The sequence below is a fragment of the Vulpes vulpes genome, chromosome X (genome assembly GCF_048418805.1).
Source record: "Vulpes vulpes isolate BD-2025 chromosome X, VulVul3, whole genome shotgun sequence".
NCBI lineage: Eukaryota > Metazoa > Chordata > Mammalia > Carnivora > Canidae > Vulpes > Vulpes vulpes.
Window position 1 is genome coordinate 39527782 of NC_132796.1, and position 18025 is coordinate 39545806.

General features: G+C 41.3%; 1 long non-coding RNA gene across 2 annotated transcripts in view; it reads right to left on the reverse strand.

Moving 5' to 3' along the window:
• The window catches only part of LOC140596302 (uncharacterized), a 128186-nt gene that overhangs the window by 72038 nt on the left and 38123 nt on the right, over nucleotides 1-18025 (reverse strand). For both annotated transcript variants that reach the window (XR_011998336.1, XR_011998337.1), the window contains exon 5: nucleotides 4446-4583. This is a non-coding gene — a long non-coding RNA (uncharacterized lncRNA). The remainder of the gene's footprint in view (nucleotides 1-4445; nucleotides 4584-18025) is intronic.

Here is an 18025-nt window from a genome sequence, read left to right on the forward strand (position 1 = left end):
CAGTTTTATTAATGATTATAAGACTACCGAGGTTATAGATATCAACTCAGGTGACTTTGGATAGGTTGTAATTTTTTCAGGATTGGTCTAAGAAGTTCTTGTTGGATTCCTATCTGACTCCTCCTAGATTAGAAAAGAGACAATTTGATCCAAGATCTTTTGGACTGTCACAGAGAGTTTTCCAATCTTGTTAGTAATTGGATAGTGGTGGGGGAGAGGGGGAAAGTGGAAGTTACAGGGAGGCTCAGGGGGTAAAGTGCAGACTCCTTGTTTCTGAGACTGGCCTGGCAAGTATAGTTACTGCAGCCACCCAAATGTCTGTTACCTGGTCAGGCCAGAATGTTGTTCTATGACGTGAGCTGGGAATCACGGGGGTGGAGGTGGCACTGGGGCTGGCAGGTTAGTATGGGGGGTGGGGTCAGGTCTAAGTGTAAAGCTGGCCAAGGAAGGCCACAGAGTCTCCACACCCTCACCATCAGAGCCAACTACCCTCCAAACCACCTTCTGAGATACTTCTATCTTACACACAGCAGCATGTACCCAGGCACAGGTCAAGTGCCAACATGGCTTCTACCGCACCTATAATGAACAGCCTTTTTAATTCTTTTATTATCGTGAAGAGAATTCAACTGCTACAGAAAAAGTTTGGAAAACACACTGCCCTCAGATGTCCCAAAGGAGGTGACTCGGGTTCTGGCACAGGCTTCTCAAGAAGGCAATGGGCCAGCCATTCCCAGCCCAAGGCAGAGTACTTCAATGGAATCAGCCAGGGTATGGAAACAAAGTCGTGGCATTCAAAAGACTGGCTGTAATTCTTCCTCCATTTAGTCAGACACAAACTGAGACTCGTAAAGCTGAACGCCACCTCATGAATCTCCCTGCCCATGGCCTGCCTTCTTTCACAAGATGAGGAGACTGTTCTAGACACGGGAAGTGACTGGCTCAAGGTCGTATACTTGCAGAGGTCAAAATGGGACTGCAGCCCAAGTGGCGGGGTCCCAGGTCAGTGCTATTTACAACTCTATGTAAAAATAAGTGTTGACTGGACAGCTACTATGTATGTGAGGCAACATGATGACAGTTCCTGTCATCATAGAACATCACCTTCAGTAGGGAATACAGACATTAAATGATTACACAGATGAATAGAAACGAGTGTGAAGGTTGAGAGAAATGTAGGCAGTGGAAGTACATTGCCTTCAAAAGGCTTCTGAAGACACAACCCACTACCACCAGCACTAGAATTAATCACATGGTCCCAGAAGAAAAATTTCACCTTGGTAAATTGAGGAATGATTCCATGTGATCGTTTGGTGATTAAATAAAATTTCCTGTTGGCAAAGTCTACAACCCAGAAAGTGCTTTAGTCCTGTATCTAAAGCACAATCTCGGACGGATACATGGAGGAGAGCGCCAAGTTAGTACCAAGTTAGTAGTCCAACAAGGAGCTAAGACAAAAAAGATGGACACTGAAAGAAGTAATGATTCTAGCCCTGGGCAATTTTGTAGGACCAAGACAAAGGAGCCACTTGAGTGGTGACTCAAGCCAAGCATTAGCCAGATACCTGCAGGGGAAATAGCCCTGTGGCCACAAAGGCCCTGAAACTGGCTCCAGCAACCAGCATGACATACTCCAGGGAGCAAGAGCTCCTTGCTTGGTAAACCAGGTAGTTCCTCAGAGCAGGGAATGAATCTAGGAATTCTGTTTCCACACCTTGACAGTGAAGAAAGGACATACAAAAATATACACAGAGCTTCTAGCTTATCTCAGAACTTGATAAATATTAACAAATTTAATGGGAAAGTTCTATAAATATTTGATCTAGTTATTCTTTTGGTTGAGATTTCCCCTACAATGGGCACTCTCATGATGGAAGCACTTTTAAGTTTCTAATTTCCTCCCTATACTTTTAAGACATAAATGCAATCATAGAACCGGAGACCTGAGGTGAAAGTAGCTTTACAGGAAGATGGTAAATCCCCATTTGGGAGAGCTTGATGAAACAGACTCAAGTCTATACCCCATGATCTGATAATTCTATCATAATAGGAGGTCAGGCTCTTTTCACCACAGCAATCAACAGAAGAACAAAAAAAAAAAAAAAAGGCATGTATTTCTATATGAAGCATAGAGTGTTCTGGAAGAAAAAAAACCAAGTCACGTCACCTATGAGGCACCTGTGATAATTACGAGAAGAGATATTCCTAGAAGTTTCTAAACCACATTGCAACATAGGGCAAACTGACCAAAACAGTTTGGGACAGAAAAATAGGAGTAATGTCAGAGACTGTCACCACAGTGGGTAGGGTTCCAACCACACCACTACTAAACAGGAGTCTGAGCACCTGCCTGGGCTCTCTGCTTGTCAATTCCAAACCTCTGAAGGTGGTTATTTTGGTCAAAGGTATAGAATGGAAGGTTTTAAAATATATTTGGTTTAAAATGCACATATATACCAGCCAACTGTGAAGGGGCAGAAAAAATGTATCATTATCACACCAGGCTAGACCAGTCTCAAGCAGCAGCTATCTTAAAGGCTTAATGGAATCTCCCTCCTTAAAAATTACTAGTCACAGAATGATTTAGTTTACATTTCCCCCAGACCTTCAGGAGCTAGCTAAGTAACCTCAAGAAATACCCAATTGGTTCAGCAATTCTGTGAGTCGCACAGATAAAGTTTCTAGTTTTTTCTCAGGACTTGGTAAGAGTAATACTTTTTTTTAAAGATTTTATTTACTTATTCATGAGAGACACAGAGAGAGAGAGAGAGAGAGAGAGAGGGGCAAAGCCACAGGCAGAAGGAGAAACAGGCTCCATGCAAGGAGCCCAAAGTGGGACTCGATCCCGGGTCTCCAGGATCAGGCCCTGGGCTGAAGGCGGCACTAAACCGCTGAGCCACTCGGGCTGCCCATTAATACTTACTTTTACATACATTCCCTGTGGTATCCGGAGCACCTAGTATAGAATCTGACATATAGTGCAACTTCAAAAAAAATGCTTTTTTGAACAAATACACAATTTAATTATCAGACAAAAATTCTGCAAAACCAAAAGTATATACCTTGAAAGATCACAATCTTGTTATGCATACTGATATCCAAGTAAGAAAGGGAGTATCAGGGCAGCCCCCGTGGCCCAGCGGTTTACCCGGGATGGCCCAGCTTCAGCCCGGGATGTGATCCTGGGGACCCAGGATCGAGTCCCACGTCGGGCTCCCTGCATGGAGCCTGCTTCTCCCTCTGCCTGTGTCTCTCTCTCTCTCTCTCTCTCTCTCTCTGTCTCTCATGAATAAATACATAAAAATCCTTTTAAAAAGATATAAAAAAACTTCTTTAAAAAAAAAAGAAAGAAAGAAAGGGAGTATCAAACCAAACATCTATTTTGTATTTTTGTCATAGGATGGTTCGGTGAAAACAGACAAGCAAAACTAACCAATCCCCTCTATGGTTTACTAACTGTGATCATATGACTTGAATGCCTCTCTTAAATATCTATGACCTCATATCTAACATATGGCCAATAATCTCTTCCTTACACTGTTGCAGTAAGGATTTAAGTGTGGCCATACTGTTTTTAGAGCCTGGCACACACAGGTGCTCAACAAACGAAGACCCATGAGAAAATAGGAGAAAAAAAGCTCTCATATCCTCCTTTGACCTCAAATAAGGATTCCAACCAGAAATTTTTATTATCCATGTCACTTTCTGAGCTTCATTCCATAGAAAGGGGTCCTTCACTCATTACAGCAAGTATTTCTCCCCCCTGGTGGTAGATCAGAACCCCAGGGGAGCTTTCCAGGCAGGTGACCCACTCATTGTGACTCTCCAGTGGTGGGTGGGAAAGGGGGAATCAAGCAGCCTTGGTGAGGTCCTCTACCTGGACCTGAGCCCCTGGGCCCTCCGGGAGCCAAAGTACATGAGGACAGAGGGACACCAAAAAGGAAGCAGTCAGGACACAGGAACATGATGCTTCAAAGGCAGGTGGAAGGGAGGTATAGCATAGGAAACACCAAGGAAGGATGGCCGGCCTCGATTCGGAGCACATGATCTTTTCCTCAGAGAAGCATCTTTTTTAAGTAATCTCTACACCCAGCATGAGGCTTGAACTCACAACCCTGAGATCAAGAGTCACATGCTCCTCTCACTGAGCCAGCCAGGCACCCCAAGAAGTATCCTTAATTTAACCAGTAAATGAAAGGCCGTTTGGAAATAGCTTCTACAAGCTGTGATTTGACAGAGACTTCGAATGAATATACATCTAAGCTTTCCCAAAAAAAACCGATCTGAAACTGGCTGGTTAATCTGGCCTAAACCATAACATATGGATAGATCTAAATATTACCCAAAAGTCTCCATTTTAAAAGCAACATATGTATTTCTTCAATGTAAGTTTAACCTATCTTTAAAAAAATCGTAAGTGATGTAATCAGAATGGCAATACTCACCAAGCTGAGCAAAAGTATTTCTCTTGAAGAGGGTGCCAATCAACTAGAGGCTGCTCTCATATTACTTCTAGATGAGCTGTATGCTACTTCTTTGTATAACTTCAAGGATGTCACAACCTTTCAGGACTCAGTTTCTCTCTGTTTAAAAAAAAAAAAAAAAGAAGGGAGGAATGGATCTAGAACACTATGCTTCCCTTCTGAAAACAGCAATCATTGTTACTTCTCCCTATGCCAGGTATTTAATTACCAAAAATACCTATCTTTTACTATGTGGTTCCTGAGAAGGGGAAGATGGACCAGGATTTAAAAAACTGACACCAGTGAGTAAATGCAGGCTTCAAAGAAAACTTCCTAGACACCTTGCTTAACCCAAAACAGGACAGACCACATCCCTCGCTCCCTTTCCTTATAATCAAATTTCTAGAACTCCATTCCCCAGATGCTACAAACCTCTCTCACATTAACCAAGACCGATCTTAAAGTACAACATCCTCTTACAGGCTGGGAACTCTTTTACAAAGTAAAAGAGTTATCATTAATAACTCTTTTTGTTATTAATGTTATAAATGTTTTGTTATTAGTTGTTATAAATGCGTAAGATGAGCACAGTATCAAGTCAACAGCTCACCCAAAACCCAGGGCCCCATGCTAATCTCAACACCCTTGCTTAGCCCACAGCTAAGAGTGCAAGGAGTGGACAAAAGAAAATCCAAGGTTTAAAAGAGTACTCTGATTTAGTATTGATGATGAAAGAACAAGCGTGTACTTTTGTGACACATACAAATTACAATCAAGTTAACCTACCGGCAAAGGCCTCATTCTCTAAGACTGTCAAGTAATAATGAAGGGAAGGTCATGAAAACAGCAGAGGCAAACCCAGCCTATTTTAAAAGCATGCAGGATTTAGAGTACATGAAGAAAAATGTATTTTTTTCATAATTCCAACAGAGGAAAACCTTAGCACTCATTAAACACTGTACAAGACTCTTCCATAGGCCTTCAATTTGAGAATATTGCATGCTCTGGGAACCCAATATAGCTATAGAATACCCAACATTTATGAAGTACTAAGAACTGTACCAAGTACAGAAACGGAAACTACTCACTCAACATAAGGACTCAAGCACATAACATTGAACAACCCAGGGGACAATTTAACATCCTGGTCATTCATTTTAACAGCCTTGTTCTTAAACCCACTTGAAGTGTTCTCGATTTGCAGTGATAAAAATCTGTTTTTAAAAACCAAATAACTGGGGCACCTGGGTGGCTCAGTGGTTGAGCGTCTGCCTTTGGCTAAGGCCTTGGTCCTGGGATCAAGTCTCGCATCAGGCTCCCCACAGGGAGCCTGCTTCTCCCTCTCTCTATGTCTCTGCCTCTCTCTGTGTCTCTCATAAATAAATAAATAAAATCTTAAAAAGCAGTAACTACTACTGTAGTCAAAAGTTAACATAAAGGAACCTACGTTGAGAGTCAGTAGAAGAAAATTCATTCAGAATAAGTGGGTTTGCATTAACTACTGTACAAAGGGACACTCGATCTCTCGATATTTCTAAGGGGAGCATGAACCCCTCTTTTGTCACCCCCAACTACCTTCCTTGGACCTTCACGCTATGCATAAAATGTCTGACTTCCACCATTTTAAAGAAGTTCTCCTTAAAAAGCACAAAGAGGGGCACGTGGGTGGCTCAGTTGGTTAAGTGTCTGACTCTTGATTTCACCCCAGACCCTGATCTCAGGGTCATTAGTTCAAGCCCCACATTGGGCTCCACGCTGGGTGTGGAGCCTACTTTAAAAAAAAAAAAAAGAACAAAGAAATGTTTGCTCATTAACAACTGCAAGAAGAAGCAATATAATTTTTCCCACTTAGTATAAGAGAAAAAATACAGAAATGGAACAAAAATGTTACTTAAAAATGTCTTATGACAGAGTGCCTGGTTGGCTCAGTTGGTAGTACATGTGACCCTTGATCTTGAGATCATGAGTTCAAGCCCCACGTTGGGCATAGAACTTACTTAAAATAATAAAAAATGTGTCAGTTTTAAGAAAAATACTTAATGGTTAATTGTCAAAATAAAACATGGAGGCACATGAAAAATAATCACTACCTTGCTAAACATTAGCACAGAATATTTTTTTAAAGGTTTGTTTACTCATGAAACACACAGAGAGAGAAAACAGGCTACCTGCGGGGAACCTGATGCAGGACTCCATCCCAGGCCCCCGAGATCATGCCCTGAGCCAAAGTACAATGCTCAACCACTGAGCCACCCAGGTGCCCCCCAAATTATTTGAATGTAAAAATTATTTAAGGTTCCACCTAGAATAAACATATAGATATACAAATTTCTAGAATCATACATCCAAATAGGGAAGTTCTTGATCTCTCCCACATCCTTCAGAATGTGTATATGCAGCTCTCAAGTTCAGTTCACAAGACGTATACAATCTATCTAGTACATGGGTATAAAGGGCTTCATTTGGAAAAGCCTTTCATTCCCAGGCCTCACAAATGCTTGCTTCCTGTGTTCCAGAGGAAATCATATTTATAATTCGTAGTTTTTATAAGATTTACTTTGCGTGTTTCTTATGTGATTAGAAACTGGCAGGGCTGGCCCTAGTGTGAGTAGCGAGTGAGTGGCAGCAAAATTCTCACTTTGCTCAAATGTTCACAAACCTAAAATGGTTAAGTCCTTGGCCTTCAGTTATTACTTCCTTGAGGCTCTGGTTAAGTTTCAACTACTTTACCCAAACCGGAGTAATAGCTAACAGCTACACATATGAATAAATACTATATACTAATTTATTTCTGTCAGACAGGAGGGCACCCGGTAAGAAGTGCCTCCCACCTCCATCCCCATTGTGTTGCCTGGGGTCAAAGGAAAGGAGAGAAAGGTTCCTAATAGTAGGGTTAAGAAATCTGAATCACTGATTTCTCTACTTCTCTAGGTTGCCTTAACAGCAGGCAATTCCTTTCTGTGTTTAAGTCTCAAATAACTTGACCTATGCACATACGAAAAGACAGGAATTAAAATGTACTGAGCAAAAAATATGGTTTTTACACAATTAATAGAAAAGCGACACCTTTGTATTTCCCAGTCAAGTGAAGCATTCTGGGAAAGCAGACACTCTGGCTTTCCAAAGTCCCACAGCCTCTGCAAGCGTGGCTACTTTAAGGGCAGACCACAGCTCAAAAAACTGTTGGTATCTTGGAAAACATAGCACATCCATCCTTCCCTCATGCCAACATCAACCTGATGATGAGTTTTCTGAATAAGCCAGTCTTCTGTTGGCCAAGGAGGCCTTCTTGAGTCATTCATCTTGGTTTAGAAGGCAGTTTCATTTCATATGGCATCACCAAACAGGAGTTGATCTGAGAAAGGTGGGTAAGGGGCAACACTAAAGGATAATGTTATATCCTGTGTGGAAATTCCAGGCCTTCCCACTACTTTCAGGTACCCCAGAATTCACTGAAGTCAACAGATTCAGGGGATACTCATGCAGTGCAAAAGGCAATAGTCTGAGTAATGAAGCCATAAACCAAATAAAATAAGCTTCACACTGCATCCCCCAACTTGTCATTTCTTCTTTCCTACACAGCATCTTCCAACTTAATCATGATTCCTCAAACCATTATGTTAATTTGAGAGCAAAATAACTGATTTTAAGGACCAAAAAAAAAAAATCACTTGCATCTTTGAAGTAACTTGTAATACAAAACTTTATTTCTACATACAAAACAGCAAAAAGTTACTTTGAAAGTCTTGAAATGGATAGTGCCAGTAATTGGTTTAAAAAAAAAACTAGATAAAACATGATAAGCATATGTGTTGAGAGCATTTCAAAGCACTGAAGAGACCAACTTTTGAGGAATAATACATTTGATTTATTCGACAGTATAAAATTTGAGAAGTCTCGTCTTTCATTTTAAATCTCAGTTACTGTCATAATAAAAAATGTTGGTGAAATGAGGTTTACTTTTCAATTGCTGTGTAATTTGTCGTCCTTTTTTCTACCTGCCAGTGTGCATGAAACTGCTGTTCAAGTGAAGGCAAAATATAAAACTCCCCTATGGCTCAATTTTCTTTCAAGTAAAATGAGAAAACTGTCAAAGATTCATTCCTGCCTCTCACTACTTTTCAGTAGTTTTACTTGTAAAACTTTCTACAGCACTCTCCGAATATAAAAAGTGATTTTAAAAGACTGGGGGGGGGATCCTTGGGTGGCTCAGCGGTTTGCGCCTGCCTCTGGCCCAGGGCGTGATCCTGGAGTCCCAGGATCAAGTCCCTCGAGTCCCGCATCGAGCTCCCTGTGTGGAGCCTGCTTCTCCCTCTGCCTGTGTCTCTGCCTCTCTCTGTGTCTCTCATGAGTAAATAAATAAAATCTTAAAAAAAAAAAAAGACTTGAGGGGGTCTTTAAAGGGGGGGCACCTGGCTGGCTCAGTTGATAGAGCATGCGACTCTTGATCTCAGGGTCGTGAGTTCAAGCCCCACATTAGGTGTAGAGATTCCTTAAAAATACAATCTTAAAAACAAAAAGATTGGGTGGAATAAAATGTATAAGCAGGATAAATATTGCTAGATCAAATATTTTAATTTAAGTATAGCTGACACACAATGTTACACTGGTTTCTGGTGTACAACATAGTGATTTGACAACTCTACAATGCTCACCATGAGAATCCAGATCAAAATTCTTATTTTATGACTACCTTTTATATTCTAAATCCTCTTGATCATCAAAAATTCCTAGAGATTATTTATAATAGACACTCTTTGAACTGAGGGCCTGTCTCAGATTGGAGATGAGGGATCTCCCATCTCTTTTAGAGGACTAAAAACACTGTAGGGGGGCAGCCCGGGTGGCTAGTGGTTTAGTGTCGCCATCAGGCCAGGGCCTGATCCTGGAGACCTGGGATTGAGTCCCAAGTCAGGAGCCCTGCATGGAGCCTGCTTCTCCCTCTGCCTGTGTCTCTGCCTCTCTCTCTTCGCTCTCCCTCTCTCTCTCTGTGTATCTCTCATGAATAAATAAAATCTTTAAAAAAAAACACCGTAGGGTCCTGGAACACAAAAAGTACATCAGTGGGAAAATAGCGAGATCCAAACAAAATCTGGAATTGGGTTGGTAGTTTCACATCAACTTTCATTTCCATGTCTTGATAAGTGTATCATTGTTAATGCAAGATTGAGGAAGCTCAGTGAGGAGTATATAGGAACTGTATTATTTTTACAACTCTTCAGCAAATACAAAATTAACTACAAGAAAAAAGTTTTTAAAAAGCACTCTTTGAGAAAGAAAATCAATTGCTACAGGTTTTACAATGAATTTTCAAAAAGTGTTTAATGCAAAATACGCCATTAGTGAAATGGTTCCACTAGGTGGCACCCTATTTTCTATAGTTACCAGAGACACCTCTTACCCTCCATCAATCACCTTACACCAATTTTTCTTGAGCTTATGTTATAGCGTCAATGGGCACCATCTCTTTGTAGAATGGATTCTGTGACTTGACTATCGCTACATAAAACAATGTTTGCTTTATTTTCTTAAGCTGTCTTCTTTCAGGATTCAAGCTTCATTAGCATTCCAGAATTTTAATATAAGGTTTAATGAATTTGGTCATTCATCACATTTATTGAGCCCTTACTTTGTGCCACACCCCCTACAGTCTGAATCAACCCATGCACTTTAGTGGTGACCAACATTAGAAACTTCCCATCCTTGGGGTGCCTAGGTGGCTTAGCCAGTTAAAGGTCCATCCAACTCTTGATTTTGGCTCAAGTCATGATCTCAGGGTTGTGAGATCAAGCCCCGCATAGGGCTTATACACTGGGTGTGGACCTGCTTGGGATTTGCTCTCTCCCTCTGCCCCTTTGCCCCTCTTTCTCTTAAAACACACACACACACACACACACACACACACACTTCCCATCTTCCTGCAAATAGCTAAGAGTCTACCAGTTCCCGTATGGTTTGGCTTCTGCACTTCAATCTAATGTATCTATAGCATTTCCTGGTCTATTCAATATCTTCCTTGTAAAACATTTCTATTATCCGTGTTCCTTGCCACTGCTCTCTGCTGAGAGGCTCTGATAAACCCAGGATGTTAAATTAAATTCCATTCCATTTTGAGGTTTGATTTTATGAAAGAGATTTCAAACATTGCTAATGTGAAAAAAAATTTTTAAAGGATTAAATCCCTTTGGGGATACTTAGATGTCAAAATGAAAATAGAGTCATGCCATTTACTAACCTATTTGCAAAGTCCTGAACTCGGATAAGATGGGAAAGCATTCGATCTCTGAACGTTACAGGATAAACATTTATAGTAACTTCAGAACGAACTGGAAATAGTGATCCTACATAAAAGAGACAATACTTTTAATACCTGGCCCGGGCCAGAAGACATAAAAACGGAGATGCTCTCAACTTAGATGAAGGTGGCATGCAAAAGCCGGAGGCAACTCTTCAATCAAATGTCCATAAAAATCCCTCTCTGTATTCGCTTCTCATTCTCATATAACCAACAAAATTTATAAATGATAGAATGCGATAACCAAACTGGATCTTACAAACTATTTCCTTTTAAAAACAATTTGTTCTAATTGTGAAAGCAAAATTTTTACATGAAATTTTCCTTTAATACAACACCAAGCTCTATAAAATGTTTTTGCTGGTACTCTAAAACTTCATCTAAATTAACCACCAGTTTGGAGGGAACGGTATTTCGTGAGTCTGCCTCTCAGCACCCCTAACTGAAAAATAAGCCTGCTAAATTTAAGACAAAATCACTTAAACTATCTATAGCTTTACATGTAAGGGTATGCTTTTTCATGTTGAAGAAATTAAACGGAGAGAATCTCATATGCTTTAATAAGAATTTCAATTAAAAAAAAGAATTTCAATTCATTATTTTTCAACCATTAAAATTATTCATGAACTTGCCTATACCTGAATTTAAATATTTCGTTCAATAAATTCTTCAAAGACCTTCAGATAATATATTCACCAAGAAAACCTGAGGTTTTGTCTTCCCTATTCATGCTCTTCAAATTCACACATTCTGAGGTAATTTTCTTATATATTTATCATATTAAAAAAGAAACTTATTCAGTATAATTTATATTTAAATATGTTTATGTTATATATTATAACTTAAAATAACTAAAATATATATTATAAATTGCATATTATCTATATATACACATCTAAAATTTAAGAGTGACCCAAGTGCCTGGAAATCCCAAATACTGAGAGAAAATAAAATCTAACAGGAAAAACAATGGGAGGGGCACCTGGCTGGCTCAGTCAGTAGAGTATGTGACTCTTGATCTCTGGATCATGAGTTGGAGCCCCACATTGAGTACAGAGATTACTAAAAATAAATAAACCTTTTTTTAAAAAAAGAAAAAAAACGGGCAGCCCAGGTGGCTCAGTGGTTTAGCGCCGCCTTCAGCCCAGGGCCTGATCCTGGAGACCTGGGATCAAGTCCCACATCGGGCTCCCTACATAGAATCTGCTTCTCCCTCTGCCTGTGTCTCTGCCCCTCTCTCTCTCTCTCTCTCTCTCTGGGTCTCTCATGAATAAATAAAATCTTTTAAAAAAATTAAAAATAAAGATTTTAACTAAAAATTTAATATGTAATTATGTCCTAGGTTTAGTGAGTTTGAGATCTTTTTCAAGAAAAAAATCCGATACAGGGGGTCCCTGGGTGGCTCAGTGGTTTAGCACCTGCCTTCCACCCAGGGCATGATCCTGGAGTCCGGGGATCGAGTCCCACATCAGGCTCCCTGCATGGAGCCTGTTTCTCCCTCTGCCTGTGTCTCTACCTCTCTCTCTGTGCCTCTCATGAATAAATAAAGTCTTTAAAAGAAAAAAAAAAAGAAAACGAAAAAATCCGATACAGCATCATAATCCCCAAGACACTACCTAGATAAATCCATTTTTAATGTATGATTTATGATATTAGTTCTTTGATCAACTAATTAAGTGCTGAGGACCTGCTAGACACTGGGTTCCATGGGTGCTAGTATAGTAATAATAACCCACATGGTGGCCTTGGCCTCAGGGAGTTTAAGTCTAATGAGGATGACAAGAGACCAGTCAATAATCAGTATCAATAAAAATAAGACAGGGGTGCCTGGGGGCTCACTCAATCAGCTTAAGTACTGACCCTAGAGTCCTGGAATGGAGCCCTGCATAAAGCTCCATACTCAGCAGGGAGTCTGCTTTTCCCTCTCCCTCTGTCTCTCAGCTCAAGCTCCCTCTCTCAAATAAATAACACCTTTTCAAATACTTAAAAAATAAAAAATAATAAAAATAGGACCTATCACATACCTACATGACAGGAAATAAGAGCCCTTATCTGTGTCGGGGTTGAGTGAAGTTAGGAAAAAGGAGTTTCAAGGGAAATGAACATTTAAAAATATTTTCAGGGGATCCCTGGGTGGCGCAGCGGTTTGGCGCCTGCCTTTGGCCCAGGGCGCGATCCTGGAGACCCGGGATCGAATCCCACGTCGGGCTCCCGGTGCATGGAGCCTGCTTCTCCCTCTGCTTGTGTCTCTGCCTCTCTCTCTCTCTCTCTCTCTGTGACTATCATAAATAAATAAAAAAAATAAAAAATTTTAAAAAAATTAAAAAAAAATAAAAATATTTTCAGGGCACCAAGGTGGCTCAGTGGTTAAGCATCTGCCTTCAGCTCAGGTTGTGATCGATCCCGGGGTCCTGGGATCACGTCCTGCATCAGGCTCCCTTCTGCCTGTCTTTGCCTCTCTCTGTCTCATGAATAAATAAAATCTTTAAAAAAATATTTTCAAACAAGGATGGGGGAAAAAACATTTTCTGTTTAACACTCAGATAACTGGAAATCCTACCATGGACTTTCCCATCTTTGCATTTTTTTGGTCAGCTGTACAGTTGGTCTATTTAAATGCTGTAATTCTCAATTTTAAAACTTTCTGCTTAAAAAAATTGAATGAAACGGTTACAAAAAGGACGGTTGGTCTATTCTTTTATTTGTACACCATGATTAGAAACAAAAACTGAGGGAGGCCTGGGTGGCTCAGTAGTTGAACGTCTGCCTTTGGCTCAGGGTGTGAACCCCGGGGTCCTGGGATCGAGTCCCACATGGGGCTTCCTGCATGGAGCCTGTTTCTCCCTCTGCCTCTCTCTCTCTCTCTCTCTCTCTCTCTCTCTCTGTATGTGTGTGTGTGTGTGTCTCATAAATAAATAAATAAAATCTTTAAAAAAGAAAAAGAAACAAAAACTGAGAGAATAAATCAGCAAACCTCTCGTGTCTAGTTCACAGGCACCATCACCAACTTTTTTTAAAAAATAAATTGCTTGTTCTTGCTTCTCAGTGGACACCCAGTGTTTCTTCAATGCAAAACCACAAGCACACTCATTAGCCAAGAAATCTCCCCAAGAAGCAAGTGGGAAAGGAGCCATACTTGCAAGAACTTGTCTCTAACTTTGTCAAGATGACTCCTTGAGATAAAGGAGAGACAGACCTCTGTAGGGGTGAAAGAAATGATCTACTTCCAAGTTTCCCAAAGGGAATCCTGATTCATGTGACCAATTCCACGGTCTTTTGTATTAAAGTGATCTTTAAATAGCTCTCCTGCTACTTATATCCCTTCTAAATTCACTACTGTTAACTCATTAGGAGTCCACTGGTATTAGTCACCACAACGAGTTACTCATTGTATTTTTTAAATCAACAGCTTCCCCCCTCACTTTTCTGGTTTTCCTATCCCTTCGGGTTTTTTTTTTGGGGGGGGGGCAACATTTAAGGAGATGAGTAACTATACATAAGAAATGCTACTGGGCCTTTTTTGTTGGCTTGTGGTTGAAACAGTGACCACGTCCCCATTAATAAAAGGAGCACAACTCTTCAGTCTTTTTTTTTTTTAACTCTTCAGTCTTCTCATGAAGATGGGGGACACTTGCCTTTACACCTTCAGATTGAAAATGTATGCCACACAGGTTGTTTGAGCATCATTTCTCTCTCATAAGCTTATTTAGAAACCACTCACACAAATTCTTTATTTATTTAAATAACTAATCAGGAAATGGATACCATTCTTTCTCTTGACCAAAAAAAAAAAAAAAAAAAAAAAAAGCAAAGCTCTAGTGTAGTATGATTTGTTAACCACAGGTGAAAAATGGAAACTAATCCCAGAAACTATAGACTGTAATGGCCTTTTTAAATGATCTGCCAATTAAGCCGACATAATCGTGACAATTTCCCTTTCGACATTATCTGTCAAGACCTCCTCAAATCTGCTGGATTGAAGGAAAAAAGCATCTCTGCTGTGAGCAATCTACAGGGACCCAGCAAGCCCTCTCCCCTTCTTCTCTCTGTCCACAGAGAACCACCACCTCAAACCACCGCCCTCCAGAAACCTTCTTCACCACCAGCTGCCAGCCACTGCTTGTTCTCTGAACTCCTGACTACACAGATTATCCGGATCCTTCATGACCTATCACATACCTACATCTTCTCTCCATCCCAAGTAAACAGTACACTCCTTCTAGACTTGTGTGTCTTTAAGTTTCTCTGTTTCACCCTCAGCACCTGGCATTTGGATGCACACACTGAATATTTGTAGAACCAAACCTTTTCCAATCGCCTCCCCACCATTTTAAAACAGGACATCACACAGACCCAGAGCAAATTCTTGTCCTACCCAGGTTTGGGGTTTTTCTTCCATCATTCAAGCCGTGTGGCAGAGCAGTGGTGTAGAGACAATTAAATAATGCAAAGTAAGGATTCTCCCAGGGAACCAAAAATAAATAAAAATCAACATCTGCATTCCCCATTTTCCTAATGAGCATGACAAATTGGCCCTCATAATACTGAAGTAATCTGCCATTCCCTAGGGACCCTTAATTCCACATGGACACAAACCATCACGAATTGCCATGGAGTATTCTAATGGGACTTTTATAGAACAGCTACAAAGAATCAAGGGAGAGTTTTGGGTTGTTATGAACTGGGAGGACTAAACAGTTTCTCCTTAAATTTAAGAAAAGGAAAGGTGGGGGCACCTGGGTGGCTCCGTGGTTGAGTCTGCCTTTGGCTCAGGGCGTGATCCCAGGGTCCCGGATCCCTGCCGGGAGCCTGCTTCTCCCTCTGCCTAGGTCTCTGCACCCCCTCTGTCTCTCATGAATAAATAAAATCTTTTTTAAAAAAGGAAAGGAATAGTGGAAGAAAGTGGTTGCCAACAGGCAAATGGCAAAAGTCAGAAGTCACTTTTTAGCTAGCCCTTCACCTTAGGATCCTTAAAAAAAAAATCTTCACCAATCAACTACTTAACTTTCTTCTCTGTCCAATGGCAGGGGTGGGGGTGGGGGGAGAATTAAGGTAAGGGTCAGGGGTGGTAAAGGAATAAACTTCATGTTACACTGAATATAATCTTTACAATATGCTCCTCATATGCTCTCGTTCTCAACTACTTTCAAAACTGTACTTCTTGGGGCACCTGGGGAGCACATTAGCGACCAACTCTTGGTTTCGGTTCAGGTCGTGATCTCAGGGTTGTGGGATCAAGTGCTGTGTTGGGCGCCAGGCTCAGTGCAGGTTCAGTGCGGAGTCTGCTTGAGATTCTCCCTCTCTCTCCCTCCCACTCGTCTTTCTATGTGTGTGTGTATGTGTGTGTGTGTATGCACATGTGCTGTCTCTAGAATGAATAAATCTTTTAAAAAACTGCACTTCTTAAATAATATGTATAAATTCTGTGACTAGAACCAGAAGCTTAGTTTTGTGAAATATGACAAAAGGATAGAAAATATTGTATTCTACACTAAAAATTTGTGCATTTCACTGTATGTAAATTTTAACTGAAAAACAGTTTAAAAAATACTGGGGGCACCTCGGTGGCTCAGTTGGTTAAGCAGCTGCCTTCAGCTCAGGTCATTATCCCAGGGTCCTGGGATTGAGTGCCACAGCAGGCTCCTTGCTCAGTGGAGGAGCATGCTTCACCCTGCTTATGTGCTCTCTCACTCTCAAATAATTAATTAATTAATTAATAAAATCTTTTTAAAAATAAAAAATACTGAACCTATAATGCAGAAGCATTCAGGGGTAAATATTTTTCTTAACACATCAGAAAATAAGATGGGCTAATGGATGGTTAGATGAACAACTAGATGGTTAGATTATCTGATAAAACAAGTATCTTAAAATGCTACTAATCTGGAAGATAGGCATATGTGTGTTCATTATAAAATTCTTCCAACTTTGTGGTAAACTTGGGAGATTTTCCTAGAAAAACATTAGGAGACTAGGGATGCCTGGGTGGCATGGTCGGTTAAGCATCTGCCTTCTGCTGCGGTCTTGATCCAGGGTTCCTGGGATGGAACCCTGCATCCTGCTCCCTGTTCAGTGGGGAGTCCGCCTCTCCCTCTCCTTTTGCCCTTCCCTCCGCGCTCTCTCTCAAATGAGAAAATAAAATCTTCTTTAAAAATGTCAAGAGATTCCAAAAAAAAAAAGAATGTCAGGAGACGAAATCAATGGTGCAGACTTCTTTTAACCAGCCATACACACGCACTTGCTAAAAATCTCTTAAAATTTTTCACATCTCCAAATTGTCATCTACAACACAGAAAGTGTCAGCAACACCACCCACCCCCACTCATGCCTGAAAAGTCAGTCAGCTTATTGCCCTACCACTTGGCAGTTCCTGAGTGTATACCTTGTCCCCAGCATTTGGTCTCAGAAGGCATGCCAGAGCCAGCTGCCAAGCACCTGGCCCATAGTCTTCCCCATATCCCCCACACCTCTCCCCACACCTCCCCCTCCCCTGCACCTGTCCTCCATTGCTGAAGTGCCCTTGGGGTGGGGGTCTCCAGGGAGGCAGGCAGCAAGCATTTTCCCCCAGGCACCTAAGGTCTCTCTCTCAAAGCTGTCAGGCACTTCTGAAAGCTTTTCTCCTGTCCTCATCCACCCAACAGCACCCTGCTGGGCTTTCCTTGGAGGAAAGCAAAGAATTCGCAGAGACAGGCAAGGTACTCCCACAGTCCCCTGAGGGTAGGCGAGGGGGTGCATTTTCAGTGACAGAATGGAGAGTGCTTGCTCTCTGTGTGTGGGTCTGGCAACCTGCAGGGAAAAGGAAGAGAGGTGCTCCCACCCTCCGTTGTTCCTCACCCTTATCCAAGAATAATAAAGGGACAGGGAGTGGGCGGGAAAGGCTCCTCCTCACAGGTTGTACCTGCTGAAGACAGGAAATTGCTGCCACAAGGGCATCTGTGAGAACAGGGAGCCCAGTCACTACCTCAATGAGGCCTCCCCATCTGCCTCGCCTCCTCCTTTTGCTCAGAGGAAAAACCAAAGTCAAGAAAAAGTGAAAGTAACACTACATGATTCAGTCTCACAAACCATGTGTTCTTTCAAGTCAAACCTTTTGTCTTCTGGGGCTCTGGCAACATTTAGGCTAAACTCAGACCACAGAGCAGATTGCTGGTGCGGTTTTGCTTTAGCCAGAGCTGCTTCAGCTCGGAGTCGGGGCTGGAATCCACAGAGAAGCTCATGTGTGAGAAAGATCCAGAGTCCAGTGAGAGAACCCATTACTAACCCTAAT